This window comes from Garra rufa, chromosome 16 (genome assembly GCF_049309525.1).
Source record: "Garra rufa chromosome 16, GarRuf1.0, whole genome shotgun sequence".
NCBI classification, from domain to species: domain Eukaryota; kingdom Metazoa; phylum Chordata; class Actinopteri; order Cypriniformes; family Cyprinidae; genus Garra; species Garra rufa.
Genome location: NC_133376.1, coordinates 33,052,192 through 33,070,216, shown reverse-complemented (window position 1 = coordinate 33,070,216; position 18,025 = coordinate 33,052,192). Strand labels below are relative to the sequence as shown.

The window sequence follows — 18,025 nt, the reverse complement described above, 5'->3', positions numbered from 1 at the left end:
ATTATTAATCTACTTCGCGAGCTAAAAGGAGTCTGCCTGGGCCTGTAGGCCTTTGCTAAACCCTGCTTTAGGGGGTCTGGCTCGCTGCAGTCCAAACAACCCCCCTTCTTTTTACTACCCTCACCGTCCAGCTAAAACCCATCCTCATCCCATCGCACTCATTGCACCCGTCTTCCTCTTGTTCATCAATCTGGCGTTGATCTAGTTGTATTTAAGTAGCTTTTGATGGGCGCAGGTACTGGTTGTTTAGGAGACAGCTGGCTGATTTGGGAGAGGAGGGGGTAACGCTCTGAAAAATACAGATTTCAAAAGAGGGTTTCTGCTGCAATGCTGTAGAAGAACAATTTTGGGTTGAAAAGTTCTTAAAGGAACCACTTTTTTCTTAGTGCACTCTTTCAAGGCATCTAAGAGCCTTTAAAATCCATGGAAACTTTTCAATACGTAAAAACGTTTTGTATAATTGACAATAATGTTTAGATTATTAAATGTTCTTCACACTAAGATAAATGGTTCTTTTAAGAACTGTTCACCAAAAGGTTCAACCCAAAATGGTTCTTCTGTAGCCTGGGTTTCCCCATACTGCCTTGCGCAGCGTGATTTTATTCACGCTGCTAGTCTAGTCTGGAAACCATGGACCTAATTTTCACCTAAGATAGGGAACCAATCACAGAACGGGGAGGGAGCAGCAAGATGATGACGCCTTCTATGCGACTCACCGAAGCAGTTTGTTAATAACTATGGATCCAGCAATGGCAGCAGACGCGAAGTTATCTTTCGATGCAGCCTCACACCGTGTATACACCGGACGCGAGCGGCGCGATGCGACGCGACAAATGACATTAGAACCTATTAGGGGCCGTTCACATGAAGCGTCTTTTGCGCGCTCAACTTCGTTATTTCAAATGTAGGCGCGCGCATAATGGAAGCGACGCGGTCGCGATGCGCACGCGGTGCGACGCGCTCATTTTTTCCAGACGCGTCCGCGCCGCATCCAGATAAAAACATCTCAACTTTTCAGAATGTCGCAAGCGCACCACAGGTCATGTGACATGAACTAACCAATTAGCTTCATCCTTTCCCTTAATAGCATTGAAAGCACTGCCAAGTCGGAGAAAAAGCTTATCATGGCTGAACAGGAATAAACATTTTAACATAAATTTAATAACAGAGCTACTGCAAATGATGTTTAATGCTGAAAATCCATTTATCCTTTGCTGAAACTTCCGCGTATTTATGGAGAGCGTAGGTCATGGTTGCATAGCAACGGCAGACGCTTCCAGAGCGCAAGCGCCCGAGCGCTTTGTTGATAAGAAGAAAAGCGGCGCGCCTAGCGTTTTCCACGCGTTTTTAGGCGCGACATGTGAACGGCCCCTTATGCTGTCTACACTGGATGCGGCGTGGGGCGGCAAATCCCAGACAGTAATCTGCTGCCGTGTTCTATTTATGACGTGCTCACACAACGTTTAAATGATTTGCAACGGTCACCTTGTCGCGTCCAGTGTAGACAGACTTTAGCTGTTGCGGCAACTGTTGCGTCCGGTGTAGACACGGTGTATAGTATTTAGAACGCAAGTTTAATTTGAAAAAAGAGCAACTTTTGGCGTTCGCTCTACATACGTCATCCGGTACAGGCGCATTTGATAGACATTCGTATCGCCCAATAAACGGCTCTGGGCATTCGTAAACCACACCTCAAATACGAGAAAATGAACATGTGGTTCCCAGACCACGAATCATGACGAAGTCATAACGTGGTCTGGCGTTAGCCAGGCTAGTTCTTCTGTGGACTCGCATAGAAACCTCCTTTATTTTTAAAAGTGTGTGTTCTCCAAAGAACTTAATTAATAATAGTTCTTCATACTAAGAAAAAATGGTTCTTTTAGTAGTTCACTGAAAGTTTCTTTGGGGAACCAAAATGGTTTGTCTATGAAGAACATTTTAATGATCTGAAGAAACTCTTCCCACTACACTCAAAAATAAAGCTTTCAAGGTTTTTCCGCATGCCATTAAAAACCATTTTTGGTTCCCTAAAGAACCTTTCAGTAAACAGTTCTTTAAAAAAAAAAACACATTTTCTTAGTGCACTCTTTAAAATAAAGGTTCTTTATTGGCATCTATGGTTCCATAAAGAACCTTTAACATTCATGGAACATTTTCAATGCATAAAAAGTTCTTTATAGTAGGTTCTTTGGATTATTAAATATTCTTCACATGAAGTAAATATGGTTCTTTTAGGAACTGTTCACTGAAAATTTATTTTGTGGAACCCAAAATGGTTCTTATATGGAATCACACAAAAACCTCCTTTATTTTGAAGAGTGTGTGAAGAACATTTAAATGATCTGAAGAAACTTTTCCACTGCAACTCTTAAAAATAAAAGTTTCAAAAGGGTTTTTGTTGTAGGCATGCTGTTGAAGAACCATTTTTGGCTCCCTAAAGAACCTTTCAGTGAACAGTTCTTAAAAAAGAACCACTTTTTTAAAAAAGAATCTTTTATTTTTAGGAGTGTGTGAAGAACAATACATTCTTAGAATAAAGGTTCCAAATAAGAGTGTTTTGCAGTGATGCCACTGAAAAAAACAATGGTTTCCGAAAGAACCTTTTAGTGAACTGTTCTTAAAAGAACCACTTTTTCTTAGTGCACTTAGAGCAAAAAAAAAGGTTGTTTATTGGCATCTATGGTTCCATAAAGAACCTTTAACATGCACGAAAACTTTTTAAATCATAAAAAGTTCTTGAGATTATAAAATGGTCCTTACACCAAGAAAAAAATGGTTCTTTTAGGAACTTTCAATAAAAAGGTTCTTTGGGGAACCCAAAATGGTTGTTCTATGGCATTACATAGAAACCTTCTTTATTTTTAAGATTGTTTAAAGAACATTTGAATGATCTGAAGAACCTTTTTTCCACTACACTTCCACTACACAAATAAAGGTCTTAAAAAGTTTTTTTTTTTTTTTTTTTTTTTGCAGTCATGCCATTTTTTTAAACACATTTTCTTAGTGCACTTAGTGATTCCATAAAGAACCTTTAACATCCATGGAAACTGTTCAATGCATAAAATGTTAAATATTCTTCACATTAAGTAAATATGGTTCTTTTAGGAACTGTTCACTGAAAGGTTCTTTGGGGAACCCAAAATGGTTTTTTAATGGAATCACATAGAAACCTCATTTATTTTTAAGAGTGATGCGAAGAAACTTTTTCCACTGCACTCTTAAAAATAAAGGTTCCAAACGAGAGTTTACACAGTAATGCCATTGAAGAACCATTTTTGGTTCCTTAAAGAACCTTTTAGTGAACAGTTCTTGAAAAAACCACTTGTTTCTTAGTGCACTCTTTAAAATAAAGTTTTTATATTGGCATCCATGTTTCCATAAAGAACCTTTAACATCCATGAACATTTTTTTAATGCATAAAAAGTTAAATATTCATCACATGAAGTAAAAATGGTTCTTTTAGGAACTGTTCACTGACAGGTTTTTTGGGGAACCCAAAATGGTTCTTAAATGGAATCACATAGAATCTTTTAGAGTGATGTGAAGAACATTTGAATGATCTGAAGAAACATTTTCCACTACACTCCTAAAAATAAAAGTTTCAAAAGAGAGTTCTTTATTGGCATCCATGGTTCCATAAAGAACCTTTAACATCCATGAAAACTTTTCAATGCATAAAATGTCTTTATAGTGAAAAAAAAAGGTTCTTTAGATCATTAAATGTTCTTCACACTGAGAAAAAAATGGTTCTTTTAGGAACTATTCACTGAAAAGTTCTTTGGAGAACCCAATATGGGTTTTCTATGGAACCACACAGCAACCTTCTTTGTTTTTAAGTGTGTGTGAAGAAAATTTTAATGATCTGAAGAACCATTTTCCACTAGACTCTTTAAAATAAAGGTTTCAAATTTTTTGTTTTTTTGTTTTTTTGCAGTCATGCATAGAAGAACCGTTCAGTGAACAGTTCTTAAAGGAACCACTTTTTTCTTAGTGCACTCTTTAAAAAAAAGAATCCTTATTGGCATGCATGCTTCCATAAAGAACCTTTAACATCGATGGAAACTTTTCAATGCATAAAATGTTCTTCATAGTGGGAATAAAGGTTCTTAGATGCTCTTCACAAAAAAATTATTCTTTTAGGAACTACTCACTGAAAGGTCTATGGAGTCGCATAGAACCCTCCTTAATTTAAAGTACATTTTGAAGAGCTTTTTCCACTACACTCTTAAAAAAAGGGTTTCACAGTTTTCTATGCCCTGAAAAAACATTTTTGGTTCCCCAAAGAACCTTTCAGTGAATAGTTCTAAAAAGAGCCATTTTTTTTCTAAGAAGAACATTTTAATGATCTAATGAACTGTTTTCCAAGATAAAGGTTTCATGGATGTTAAAGGTTCTTCATGGAACCATCAATGCCAACAAAGAACCTTTATATTTTTAAGAGTGTAGAATCTTTGGTGCAATGCAAAGGTTCTGTGGATTTTAAAGGTTCTTCATGGAACCATCAATGCCAATAAAGAACCTTTGTTTTTAATAGAATCTTCAGTGCAGTGAAACCTTTTTGTAGATGTTAAAGGTTCTTCATGGAACCATCAATGCCAATCTCTATTTTTAAGATAGTATCTTGGTGCTATCTTAAAAATAGAGATTGGCATTGATGCATCAACCCATTCAGCTTTCTACCCATTTTTTTAGTTGTTGTTGAAGCTGAACTGATAGCCGGAAGCCTATTGACTTTGAAGTCGCTGTTAGTGCCATTTGGTTTGGATGAGGGGAAGGGGGCGGGGTTATCTGAAGGTTAGAGGGCTCACAAACCCTCTGTTTTGATCACACAGGCACGATGTCCCATATATGGGGGCGCATGAGGACACGTGCTATTTTTAGACACGAGATTACAGCACAATTATACACCATATCAGTGCTGGAATAATGAAATGAATGTGCACTAGCCTGCAGCAAGCCATTGTGTGAATGTGTCGAGCGATTGTAATCGTAGACGGGATTAAGACATTGCACCTCAATTGTACATGCAGAGTCTAAGGTCTACAATTTTTATTTTACAACATTTATTGATGTTTTACAGTGATGATGTATGGAGCATAAGCTTTATGTGTTTCTGTCCTCTCGTGCCACTAGAGTGCACTGCTTGCTATGAGCCACGTCCAATCACAGTGCTCCATGCAAAATCCATAGTTAGAGGGATAGACTACACACATCCAGTCACTTAGTAGCATGTACAGAATGTCTCTTCACGCAAACATGCATACTCCCCCCTCTTTGCACGCAGAAACCGGATATCAGCTTCCCTTTGTCATCTAAAATGAACATACATAATCACGTTTCCCTAAAACACCATGATACTCATAAATATAACTGACCCAGATAACAATGTCAAAATGAGACACATATCACAGTGTGAGCTGTGCCTTCCTTCTTGCATGTATTTTTTTCTTTCTCTTCTCTTTCTGAATGTTTGCCATATGTGCTTTGGGAGAGAGCGCTATACTAAAGGGAAAAGATTCCAGTGTGAAGCATTGCTTCCTTGAAAAGCAACGCTGCGTATCGTTCTTTTGTGCAGGGGATTCTCTTTCAACTTTGTTGCCTAATGTGTCACTCTCTCACTCACACGTAAGAGCAGCCCTTTGATCTTTTGCAGTTTTCGTTGAGTTAGCATGGTTGCACTACTGCCAGACTGCTTACTGCATTATCACTTCAATGTAAATTGTGTGACCAAATACTTAATCCTATAGATTAACGACAAAATACAAAGGTGCATCATCATAAACGGTGACTTAAAATATCAAATATAGATGTTATGCTAAATAATTTTAAATATGCTTAATATGAGCTTAAAATTGTTTTATAAGCATAAAAAAATGCCATGGATTTGATGTATTAGCCTATCGAATATACTGCTTTTAAATTATAAACAACTTTTACGATTTCTAACCCATCTTTATACAGAGTGAATGCAGCTAAAAAGAAAATAAGCTGATTTAGATAATATTAGGTGGCATTTTTTAAAGGCAAAATCTTGTATGCAAAATTATAACATCCCAAATAGGATGAAATGGCAGGTGTCTGTGCTTTTTTAAATTCAGTAAACATACACTACAAATATTCGGAACAAGGTTTGGACACATTTGACAGGATTTTTTCCTATGATCTTAAAAAAAATTAATCTAAAGGTTTAGGCTTAAATGTTTCAAATAAATTTGGAAGACAATTATTATTTGTGAATACACTTTGTTATAATACTAAAATGTGTAATATTTGTAGCAATAGCCAAAAATACATTGTATGGGTCAAAATGATCAATTTTTTCCTTTATGCCAAAAATGATTAGGATATTGAGTAAAGATCATGTTCTATAAAGATATTTTGTTAATTTTCTACTGTAAATATATTAAAACTTAATTTTTGATTAGTAATATGCATTGCTAAGAACTTCATTTGGACAAATTTAAAGGCAATTTTCTCAGTATTTTGATTTTCTGCACCCTCAAATTCCAGATTTTCAAATAGTTGTATCTCGGCCAAATATCGTCTTCTCCTAACTTGTTTATTCAGCTTTCAGATCATGTATAAATCTCAATTAAAACATTTTTTACCTCTACAACTGGTTTTGTGGTCCAGGGTCACAAATAAATAAATACTTATTTTTTCGTTTAATTATTTATTTTAAAAATGTAGAATTTAACCAAAAGGAAAAGGAGTCAAGTTTAAGCATGTTAATAAAGTAAGTAAAGTGTAAGGAAAGTAAAATAAATAAATAAATAAATAAATAAATAATTTATTTTTATTTTAAGAGTTAGCTGAGACAATGTAAAAAACAGTGGGGAGACTGTGAATTAAAATTAGAATATTAAATCATTTGTTGTTTTATAGTTTTAAAAATGTTAGTACTATTCAAAATCATGAAAAATAGCTGTAATAAAAAATACATAAGTGTCCAACACTTTTGACTGGTAGTGCAGGTTTCTTTAAACAGTATTAGGTGTAGAAGTATCCCACTCCATTACCATTGAGAGCCAGGTTGCTTTTACTGAGCCTTTGGAATGTGCTTGGTGCTATGTTTGGGTCTAGGGGTCTTCGCTGCGGGTGTCGGGGGCAGCGGCAGGAACCACACTGTGCCTATGAACTCCATTCAAACTCTGAAATGCCTCAGCCTAGGCAGGAAATTGAAATATTGGGCTGTATGTGCAGGCCAATGACCATCTATCATGGCATGTTGGCTCTAGGAGAGCAGCTCCATAGATCAGAGATAGGCTGCCGAGTCTACAGGTTAAGAGGTAAAAAGACAAGAAGAGAGCGCCTTGCAGGGGTCCAGTTTTAAACTCTGAATCCTTTCACCTTAAAGAAAAAAAAAAAAGAAGTGGGCCCCTCTTTCACTCATCCAGCAGTGGAGGGGGCATTAGTCAGGGATAGCAAATCTTTAGTATTTCTTTTCGTAAGGAAAGGAGAGGTATAGGCAAGAAGTTAAGCAAGGCCAATGTCAACTACAAACACTCATGCAAAATCAACACATGACCTCAATAACTTTGCAAATAGTAATTGATCAACACTAAATGTAGAGGAGATTGTGAAATTGCAACTCTCTTTATCAGTTTAAACCAAATCACTATTATACCACCTGGCACCAAACAGTACAGTATAAGTTGATAAGTCTTTATATAAGTCTTAGTATAAGTCTTTGTACATATGTGACCCTGGACTTAGTATATTTGTAGCAATAGCCAACAATAGATTGTATAGGTCAAAATTATCGATTTTTCTTTATGCTAAGAATTATTAGGATATTAAGTAAAGGTCATATTTGTTGTAAATTTCCTACAGTAAATATATCAAAACCTAATTTTTGATTAGTAATATGCATTGCTAAGAACTTCATTTGGACAACTTTAAAGGTGATTTTCTCAATATTTTGATTTTCTGCACCCTCAGATTCCAGATTTTCAAATAGTTGTATCTCGGCAAAATGTTATCCAACAAACAATACATCAATAGAAAGCTTATTTATTCAGCTTTCAGATGTTGTATACATCTCAGTTTCAAAAAAGGAGCCTTATGACTGGTTTTGTGGTCCAGGATCACATATAAAAAATTTACAAACATTTAAAGGACAAAAACCAATACTGAGATTAATAATAATAATAATAATTAATTAAAAAATACACACACAGCCTGTAATTAATGTGGTGTTTTCATTAAATGAAGTCAATTATTTTTATTTTCATTAATATATTTCTTATAGGGTACATTTACCACTTTAAATCAAATATTTGGAATGATATGAGGGGTGCATAATAGCCCTTTGTTTAATTTACATTAATTTAGCCTACCTACATAACTACTTTACTTTGTAGCAGACAACTATGGTACTGAAACATAAAAGTTTAAAACACAACGTAAATTAATTAATTAATTAATAAATGAATCGAAAGTCCAAAAACAACAACAAAACTAATTTTTCAGGAGTTTAAATTAACTCTGTAATACTTCTCGGTCTCGCTTACGTTTTCATTGGCTTCTGTAGGCTGCAGATTCAACATCCACCATGTTTTGATCAACAGGCTTTTTAGAAGAACATTTAAGAAAGGCCTTTAGAAAAGTTTGATAAAGACCACTTAGATAAAACATTTCCTGCCAAGGCATTTGAGTCGCATTTGAGGTGTGCGACTGAATCATTCTGCGATTATATAAAACTAAATGCGCCACAGTCGGCGGATGTGCAAAGCAGGATGTTGAATATCACTTTAAATTTCTCAAAACACTAAACCCGACAGATTTGTTTACGAATTTCTTTGTGACAACCGCTCGCTTGACCCTATAGACCAGTGCGGTCAAGCGAGCGGAAAAATTGCTCCCAATTAGTGGTTTTGAAGCGACTCAAGGTATGTGGTACTCATACAGGAAATGACATCAACGGGTCAAAACTAAAAATATGTCGCAGGGCGGACGGTGAGTGTGGGACGCCCTGAACCTGCTCTGTTTTGGATGCTTCGAGACAGGTTTCTATAGTTTTGGGAGGTGGATGCTGAGGACCTGAGCTAAGTGAGCGCTTCTCAACCATCACTTTCATCCTCTGCAAGTTCAGCGCAGACGACACACTTTCTCTGTGACGCCGGTACGCAGTAATGTCAGTTTGCATACGGGGCACAGATAACATGTCGCACTGTCTAGTCTGGGCATATGTCGTTTTGTAACATTGTCTTCAACTAGATATATGTGTTCATGTTAGAAAATTGTGTTAGAACAGAAGCCGGTAGGCTGGCTGTCGCAGGTGCAGCTGTCTGGGGCAGAAAGAGGAGACAAACATCACAGACAGTGAATGCTGGAGTGTTGACAGTTGATGGAAACGTCGTTATATGTGGGTATGATTTCGTACGGCACATTTTATTTGTGAACCCACTTTATGTAGCGAGATAATGCGAAGGTGCACCTGCAACGATTCGCGCTGTGAAGTGTTAATGAGGCGCATCCATGTTTGAGCTCCTGCATCACTGTGACGAGAGCGAATCAGGTGCCAAGGCGTATGTGGTCATGTGTTTGTTGTTGTTGTTGGGATTACACGTCGGTCTGGAACATACCTTTGACAATTTTGTCCCGCTGGTGCACGCACTTTAACATCATGCTGCATGCATGATTGCATACATGAGGATAATAGGCAATGCTTTGTACCACGTACTGTGCATTATCAACGCGTTCAGTTTATTGGGCTCCTTGTTTCTTTATGTAAACTTATTTTTTTTTATTAGATGTGAATATTGAGTTAATATAATGCTAATAACTAATGTTGTCACATTGTAGAATTCATATGGAGGAGACTGGGACTAGGTTAGTTATATTTTACACCTAATATAGTTTTTTGCAAAAAAAAAAAAGAAAAAAAAAAAAAAGATATATACTAGCAGTCAAAAGTTTTTGTACGTTTTTTAATCTATCTTCTGCTCACCAAGCCTGCATTTATTTGATCCAAGGTACAGCAAAACAGTACAATTTTGACATATTTTTACCATTTAAAATAACTTCTATTTGAATATATTTTAGAATGTAATTTTTTCCTCTGATTTCAAAGCAGATTTTTTAGCATCATTTCTCCAGTCACAAGATCCTTCAGATATCATTCTAATATTCTTATTCGCTGCTAAATAAAAAACATGTATTATTATTATATTGAAAACTCTATTAGATTTTTTTCAGGTTTCTCTGATAAATGGAAAGTTCAGAAGAACAGCATTTATCTGAAGTAGAAATCTTTTGTAACTTTATAAATGTTTTTATCATCACTTTTGAATTTAAAGCATCCTTGCTAAATAAAAGTATTCATTTCTATCCCCCCCCCCAAATAAAAAAAATATTTATATATATATATTTACTGACAAGTTTTTGAATGGTATAGTGTATAATGTTACAAAAGCTTTTTATTTCAGATAAATACTGATCTTTTTATCTTTCTGTTCATTAAAGAAACCTGAAAAAATATGCAACTGTTTTAAATAATGCCAATAATAATTGATAATTAAAAAAATGTTTCTTGAACGGCAAATCAGCTTATTAGAATGATTTCTGAAAGATCATATGACACTGAAGACTGGAGAAATTATGCTAAAAATTTAGCTTTGATCACAAAAAATAAATGACATTTTCAAATATATTCAAATAAAAACCAGTTATTTTAAATAGAAAAAATATGACTGTTTTTGCTGTACTTTGGTGAGCAGAAGAGACTTAAGAGACTAAAAAACATTTAAAATCTTACTGTTCAAAAATTTTTGACATAAATATATACATATACAGGAAACATACTACAAATACCAAACTATTGTTTTTGACTAACATAAATTGTAATTTATAGGTATTACATAAAAATGTGACAACTTGACCCAGTTATTTTTTTAAATGTTTGAAAATATTCACCATATCATTTTCCAAATGCGTGTTATAGGTCTTGTGATTGATTAATCTGTGCGTGTGTTGTATTTTTGCCTTCATAATTGTAAATCAAAATGTCATAATGTGATCTTGCAGTGAAAATGACAGATTTCTCTCTGGTGATGTGTGATGGACCAATCATAAAGTTTGCTTAAACCCATCCCTGCAATCTATGGTTCATCTGCCTCCATTTTTGACTAACACCCTCATCTCTAAATCCACACAAATGATTGATAGAACCAAGTCCCCACCCTACATTTATTTAGTTGTTTTCAGTAAGCCATTACACTCGGCTGTACATCACAATATGGAAGAATTTCTTCTGTTTCATCATGACTTCAACTATTAGTGTGATTATGTTGCACTTAATGGTTTCACTTAAGATCAATTGCAAAAATATGATGATATTAAATGTTTTCCAATTCAGAAACACTCACACAAATTGAATTAAGTATTTGAATACAACATTTTAAACTGCTGTGACTCAGTACAGTACATTTGACAACTGTGACAACTAGCCCCAGCCTCCCCTAATCTTGATTTATTTTTTACAGATGCTTCATGCACATCATCTCTTGCAGAGAGTGTGTATTTAGATACAGTGTCCTGCCAGGGCTTCAGCGCTGAGCCGCAGTTTAAACCTCCCGTCTGTGTTGCCTGTCTGTCTGGAGTGATAACTGTATTATTCATGCTTGCGTGTAGACAGCCCTGTTAATCTCCTGCCACGCAATAGTGCTTCCATCAGCCGCGCTCCCCACAAGCGACCCACATGTGTAAGTGCGTTCGAGTGCACGTGTGTGTGAGGGTGTATATAAGATGCATAGGTCAGAGCAGGCTGGTTTAGTGTCATAGTGGTGCGTGCAGCAGATCCAGGCCTTTGAGGTCTCAGTAATTAGCTGGGTGGGGGCATTCAGCATGGCCATATATTCACCATGCTGAAAGGGTGCGGGCAGGGGGTCTATTGACGGCTGACAGGTGCAGCAGCGGAAGGCGTCAGGAGTTTGGGCAATCGAAACCAGAGCTGCAGTCTAGTAGAACCGTCTCCGGCCCCTAGGTTACCCCTCGCCCCCCTCCTGGGGGTCAAAATTGAAAGCAAGTTCAAGACCTTTTTCCTGCCCTATTTTGCTGTGCACAAGGTCTGCTGTGTGTTTTGTGATTGAATGTGGAGGATGGACACAAAGAAAGCATGATTGACGCTGTTATCTTATTTTTTTTGCTCTTGTTTAGGTGCTGACAACATGTGTATATGAAATTCTTTTCTTTATATTTATATATATATTAAACACATACATATTTTTTAATAATTTATTAATAATATATATTTTTATATACACTACCAGTTAAAAGTTATTGATTTTTTTTTTTATTTTTATAGGAAGTCTCTTTTGCTCACCAAGCCTGCATTTATTTGATCCAAAGTACAGCAAAAACAGTACAATTTGGAAATATTTTTACTATTTAAAATAACTGCTTTCTATGTGAATATATTTCAAAATGTAATTAATTCCTGTGATCAAAGCAAAATTTTTAGCATCATTACTCCATATCTTCAGTGTCACACAATCCTTCAGAAATCATTCTAATATGCCTATTTACTGTTCAAGAATTTTTTTTATTGTTATTATTATTGTCAATATTTAAAACAGTTGAGTAATTTTTTTTGACGAATATAAAGACCCAAAGATCAGCATTTATCTAAAATAAAAAGCTTTTGGAACAGTATACACTATACCATTCAAAAGCTTGGAGTTATATAGTCATATATTATTGTTATATATACTATTTTTTATTCATCAACATAATAATAAATGTTTTTTGAGCAGCAAATCAGAATATTAGAATGATTTATGGCAGATCATTTGACTGGATTAATGATGCTATGAAATCACAGGAATAAATTACATTTTAACATATATTCAAAAAGAAAACCGATATTTTAAATAGGAAAAATATTTCAAAATTTTACTGTATTTGCTGTACTTTGGATCAAATAAATGCAGGCCTGGTGAGCATAAGAGACTTATTTAAAGAAGATGCTATTTTATATATTTGTATACTTAATGAAAAAACAACATGCATACTTTAAATGCAATAACATTATTGAGTTATGTATTATTAAATTATTTATGACACATGATATTTGTGTATACTTTAAAATATGCTTATATTATACAGTGTTTATTGTGCATATATAAACTTGTTTATAAAGCTTTTTTTTAACATTGCACGTTAGATCATTGCATTTTCTTTCCACCATAAAAGTTATCCTCAAATAAAAGTGTAAGTTTGATATTTCTGGGCTTTTCCCACATTTTTATACAGAAAAGTATATGAGCACCTGCCTTATTGTGTTCACTATTTTCCCACAAGTCATCATTTTTGTGCATCACCAAAGTGTGGACACAACATCTTAGGGCCTTATTTGGGACAGGGCCGTAGCAGTTGACTCGTTAGTGCAGACAAGTACTCAAATAGTAGATTACTTGTGCACATCCCTACTGTGAAGCATGTACCAGTGCATTTCCATTTTTTTTTTTTTTTACACAGCCGGTCCAGCCTGAACTGTTTAATCTTAGTTACCGCCATTACAAATCCTGCTGTCTTGGTGTGACAGCCAGACAGAAGGCTTTCTCTGAAAGCTTTGGTTTTATTTAGCATTCCTCAGAGGTTTATGGGCAGGTGTTTAAAATTAAGAGCAGGATATTTATTGGAAACTTTCTGAAGGCACAAAACTTTTTTTGCTTACCTCTCAATTAGACACATACTCAACAGACATACAAAAAAGCACAGGCCGTTGCACACACACGGACCCTCTTACCCTGGCACACTGTAGAACAACTGAACAAGCAGATAAAATGCAAACCCCTGTCGTTGCTCCCACACTCCAACCATTAGCTCAGGTCAGTGTGTTCTGTGGGTGGAGGCCAGGAGTGTATTTTTGACCTGTAATTATCAGGGCTTAACTGTACCGTTGGTACTTTGCAGAAATCAAGGTGCCGCTCTACAGCTCTAGAGCCCTGCGCCAGGTCCTGATTGCAAGTTACTGGGCCGGGGATATCAAGTGCGAGAGCAGAAATGTGAAATCCCAGATAAAACCCGGAGCCTTAAGGAGCCATGAAGTGCATGTAATGAGGAAAGTGATGGGGTTTGGGTGTGCTGAGCACACAGTCGCATGGAGGATGTCTTTGAGTGAGAGTCTCTGTGACATTTGTCCTCCCTAATCCAGGATTTATAGACGACTCACAAAATTTAACAAGGTTATATCAGTAGGCAGGTTAGCAAAGCATAACCGAAGCACGGCTTGACAAAAATTAGTAGGCACTAGACAACCTGTGAATTGCTTGTCTTGCCTTAATGGACAATATTTCACATTTTGGTGAACCGATGAAGAATTTGAATAAAATCATTTCATTTGTGTATGATCTGCTTATGCCTTATTGGACTTTCATGTGTACATTCAAATTTAAACTTCAGTGTAAACTAGTTAAATTTTCTCATGAGATGGGACTTAAACTTCATCATAATCTTCTCTTTGTTTTTATGCCCTGTTAGGGTTTTGTACAGCCGCTAAGCTAATGACCGTATTTTGCAGTGCCTAATAAGTCAAAAATGCATCTGCTCTGGAAAAGCTGAATAATGCCAGATATTAATGGAGCTGGGCCCTGAATGATTCCCGGGTTGGCGTGGCAGTTAAACGCATTCCAGGTTTTGTGGAGGCCATTATTCCTGCTCCTTAATCACCACCTCTGCTTTTATTACCCCCAAAGCCTCACTGTGTGGCTCGGGGAAACCACATGTGGGCACAGGCCAGGAAATGTCGAGCAGACAAGAAAATGTCTTCCTTTCCCCTTAAAAGTAATAGCCTTAACCAAACACCAAAGGCAGGCTGTTCTTAACCAGATTTTGCTGTCTATAACCGTTTATGGGATATGGGATGCTGTACTAGAGGGATTGTTGGATACTGGTTCTCAGGATGTTTTATAATAGTTCTGCAGTACAAATGATTCCAGGAAGTCTTATAGTTTTCATGTGTCACTTGAGGTTGTGTTGAAAAAAGCTGATCTTAAATGTCATCCTGAAATCAGTGCTTCCCAACTCCAGTCCTCAAGACACACTTACCAGAAGGTCTTAGTTGTCTCCCTATTTAACACACTAACAAGCAGATGAGTTGAATTAGGTGTTTTAATTAGTAAAAATAATTACATTAAAATTCACATATAAAAATGCCTTTAGATTGGGGAATCATGTTGCATTGCTAGGAATATTTTCATACTTGCAGGTTAAAATTCACTATATTCGATATGGGTTGATATGGACAGCCGTTTCCGCCACTGAATAAAAAAAAAAAAGTTAATAGCAACTTTTTATCTCACAATTCTAACTTTTTTTTGCAATTGAGTTTACATCTCAAAATTCTGACTTTTTTCTCAGAAATGTGAGATACAAACTCTCAATTCCAAGTTTTAAAGTCCAATTTTGAAGGGGAGAAACTGATATGTTCTCAGAATTGCGAGTTTATATCTCTCAGTTTTGACTTAATTGCATGTAAATGTAGGCAAAATTGGCATAAACAATCAAATATCAATTTTTAAAAAATCTATCAGTCAGCGTCAACCTATGGAAGCCCGTTTCCGCCACTAAATAAAAAATAAAAGAAAGGTAAGTGCAACTTTTTTATCTCACAATTCAGATTTTTTTTTTCTCAGAATTGCATGATACAAATTCGCAATTCTGACTTTTTGTAAACTTATATTTCACAGTATTGACTTTGTTTCTCAGAATTGTGACTTTTATATCTCACAATTCTGAGAAAAAATCTGCATTGCGGGATATAAACTCACAATTATGAGAGAAAAACTCGCAATTGTTACTTTTTCTTGCAATTCCAAGTGTATATATCGCAATTTTTTTCTCAGAATTGTGAGAAACAAATTTGCAATTGCAAGTCCAGTTCTGAGGAGAAAAAAGGACTGATATGTTCTCAGAACTGCGAGTTTATATCTGACAATTCTAATAACTCACTTAAAAACTCGCAATAAGTCAGAATTACGAGATATAAAAAGTCATATAATTCTGAGAAAAGTCAGAATTGTGCACTTTTATTTTATAATTCTGACTTTATTTCTTTAACCTTATTCACTTAAAGTGTAAAACCACTAATAATGCATTAGTAATCTTCAGCAAATCTCAAAATTAACATCTGTTTTTCATACTGTACTTTATAAATTCATGCAATATAGTGTAGGGCTGGGTATCGTTCCAAAATTTTCGATACCGATACCCTGAATTCGATACCAGTTCTGAACGATACTTTTTTCGATACTTTTATTTTAAGAAATATGTTTTAACAAGATTACAACACCTAATCTCAAAAAACTAATCTCTAAGACCAATAAACAAAGGAGCAAAAGCACAAAATGAACAAAGTGTAGTTAACACAATATATCAGTGAAATTTTTTTTTTAATAAAGTTCAAACAGTTTTAAGTCAATCAGATTTAAGTATTTGTGAGGCTCACTGCTGCTTAAAGGTTTAGTTCACCCCAAAATTTTAATTCTGTCATTAATTATCTACAAATGAAGATATTTTTTATTTAATCCAAGAGCTTTCTGATCCTCCCATAGATAAATCTTTGAATAAAGTTATTTTTGTTTACTTTGCACACAGAAGTATTCTCGCAGCTTCATATAATTATGATTGAACCACTTATATCACATTGACTTATTTTGACTATGTTTTTGGTTCATTTCTGGGCATTGAAAATGCATATCCAGTAAATATGGGAGGATCAGAAAGCTCTTGGATTAAATCCAAATGATCTTCATTTGTGTTCTGAAGATAAACAAAGGTCTTATGGGTTTGGAACAACATAGGGTGAGTTATTAAAGACAGAATTGTAATGTTTTTTTGGTGAATTAACCTTTAAGTGATCACCTGAAATCACTCAACAGTTCTTCAGAAAAATTAGCATGTACCACCGATATTGATTCTTCATGGTCGATTTTGATTGCTGATGTTTTACAAGCAGATGGGCTGATTCTGAAAGCCTTTTTAATATATTTATTTTACACCTTAAGCAAGGGACAAGAATAAATGATAATATGAGTACATGAACAAGATGTTTATTTTCTCTATTATAGCTACAGCCATTTAAATTAGAGGCAACCACTGCATTTTAAAATCTAAATAAATGACAAAATATATTATAAATAACAAAAATAATAAATAAACGACACAGTTCTTTCTTAGTCGTGTAGACAGTAAATGCAGCCATAATCAAAGTAGGCTACTCTTTCAAAATTCAAAGTGCAAACAGAGACTGAATCTTTCAAGCATTATACAGAGCTATAGACAACTACACAATTTATTAGCCCACATACTAATAACAGCTTCGATATTTTATGTAGCCTAATTTGCGCGCATTGGGGAGTCGTAAACATGGGGTATTAAAATAGCTTTAAATGCGTGTGCGTGTTTTACTTTTGGTTTCGTTTTAACCATCCCGCGAAACTCGGCGGTGCTGAGCGTGCATTCTACAATGCAAGAGATTACTTTAACGAAACCTTTTGAAAGTAGGAGGACACAAACGGGATTTTGAAAAGCGTGTCCCCAGTGAAAATTATGACCCTGCGTGAGTGCAACTGAACTATCATTTGATGTGAATGTATGCCGCGTTGTACACTAGCCTATATTGAGACTGAGGCGCCAGAATTGTATCTGACAGAATGTGTCAGGTGTTTTCTCATATTTGACGTGTTTCCAGTCTTGGATGCGATAACCTTAAAATACTCACTTAACATACTCAAAACAAAACCGCTGCCACCAATGTAACCGAGCTTTCGTATTGGGTTCGCCTAAACACTTTCACAATAATAAAATAATCAAAACGAGACCAAGTGGTTCACTGAACGTTGAATATTTTTATTTTTATTTTTTTTCATAGCAAAACCAAACCCGGGGGCGCTCTCATCCAACCATGCTCGTGCACTTTCTCTTGCCTACGGCAAGCCCCGAGGGACAGAATGCCTTTCACACACATACATGTAACATCCTATTGCCTTAACTTCAACGTAGGAATTTCTCTGTTACACAA

The 18,025-nt window shown here is 35.5% G+C and overlaps 1 long non-coding RNA gene across 1 annotated transcript in view; it reads left to right on the top strand.

The window, feature by feature from the left end:
- The first annotated feature begins 8,952 nt into the window (after positions 1 to 8,952).
- The window catches only part of LOC141288850 (uncharacterized), a 90,079-nt gene continuing 81,006 nt past the window's right edge, over positions 8,953 to 18,025 (top strand). The window contains exon 1 of the long non-coding RNA XR_012339751.1: positions 8,953 to 9,124. This is a non-coding gene — a long non-coding RNA (uncharacterized lncRNA). The remainder of the gene's footprint in view (positions 9,125 to 18,025) is intronic.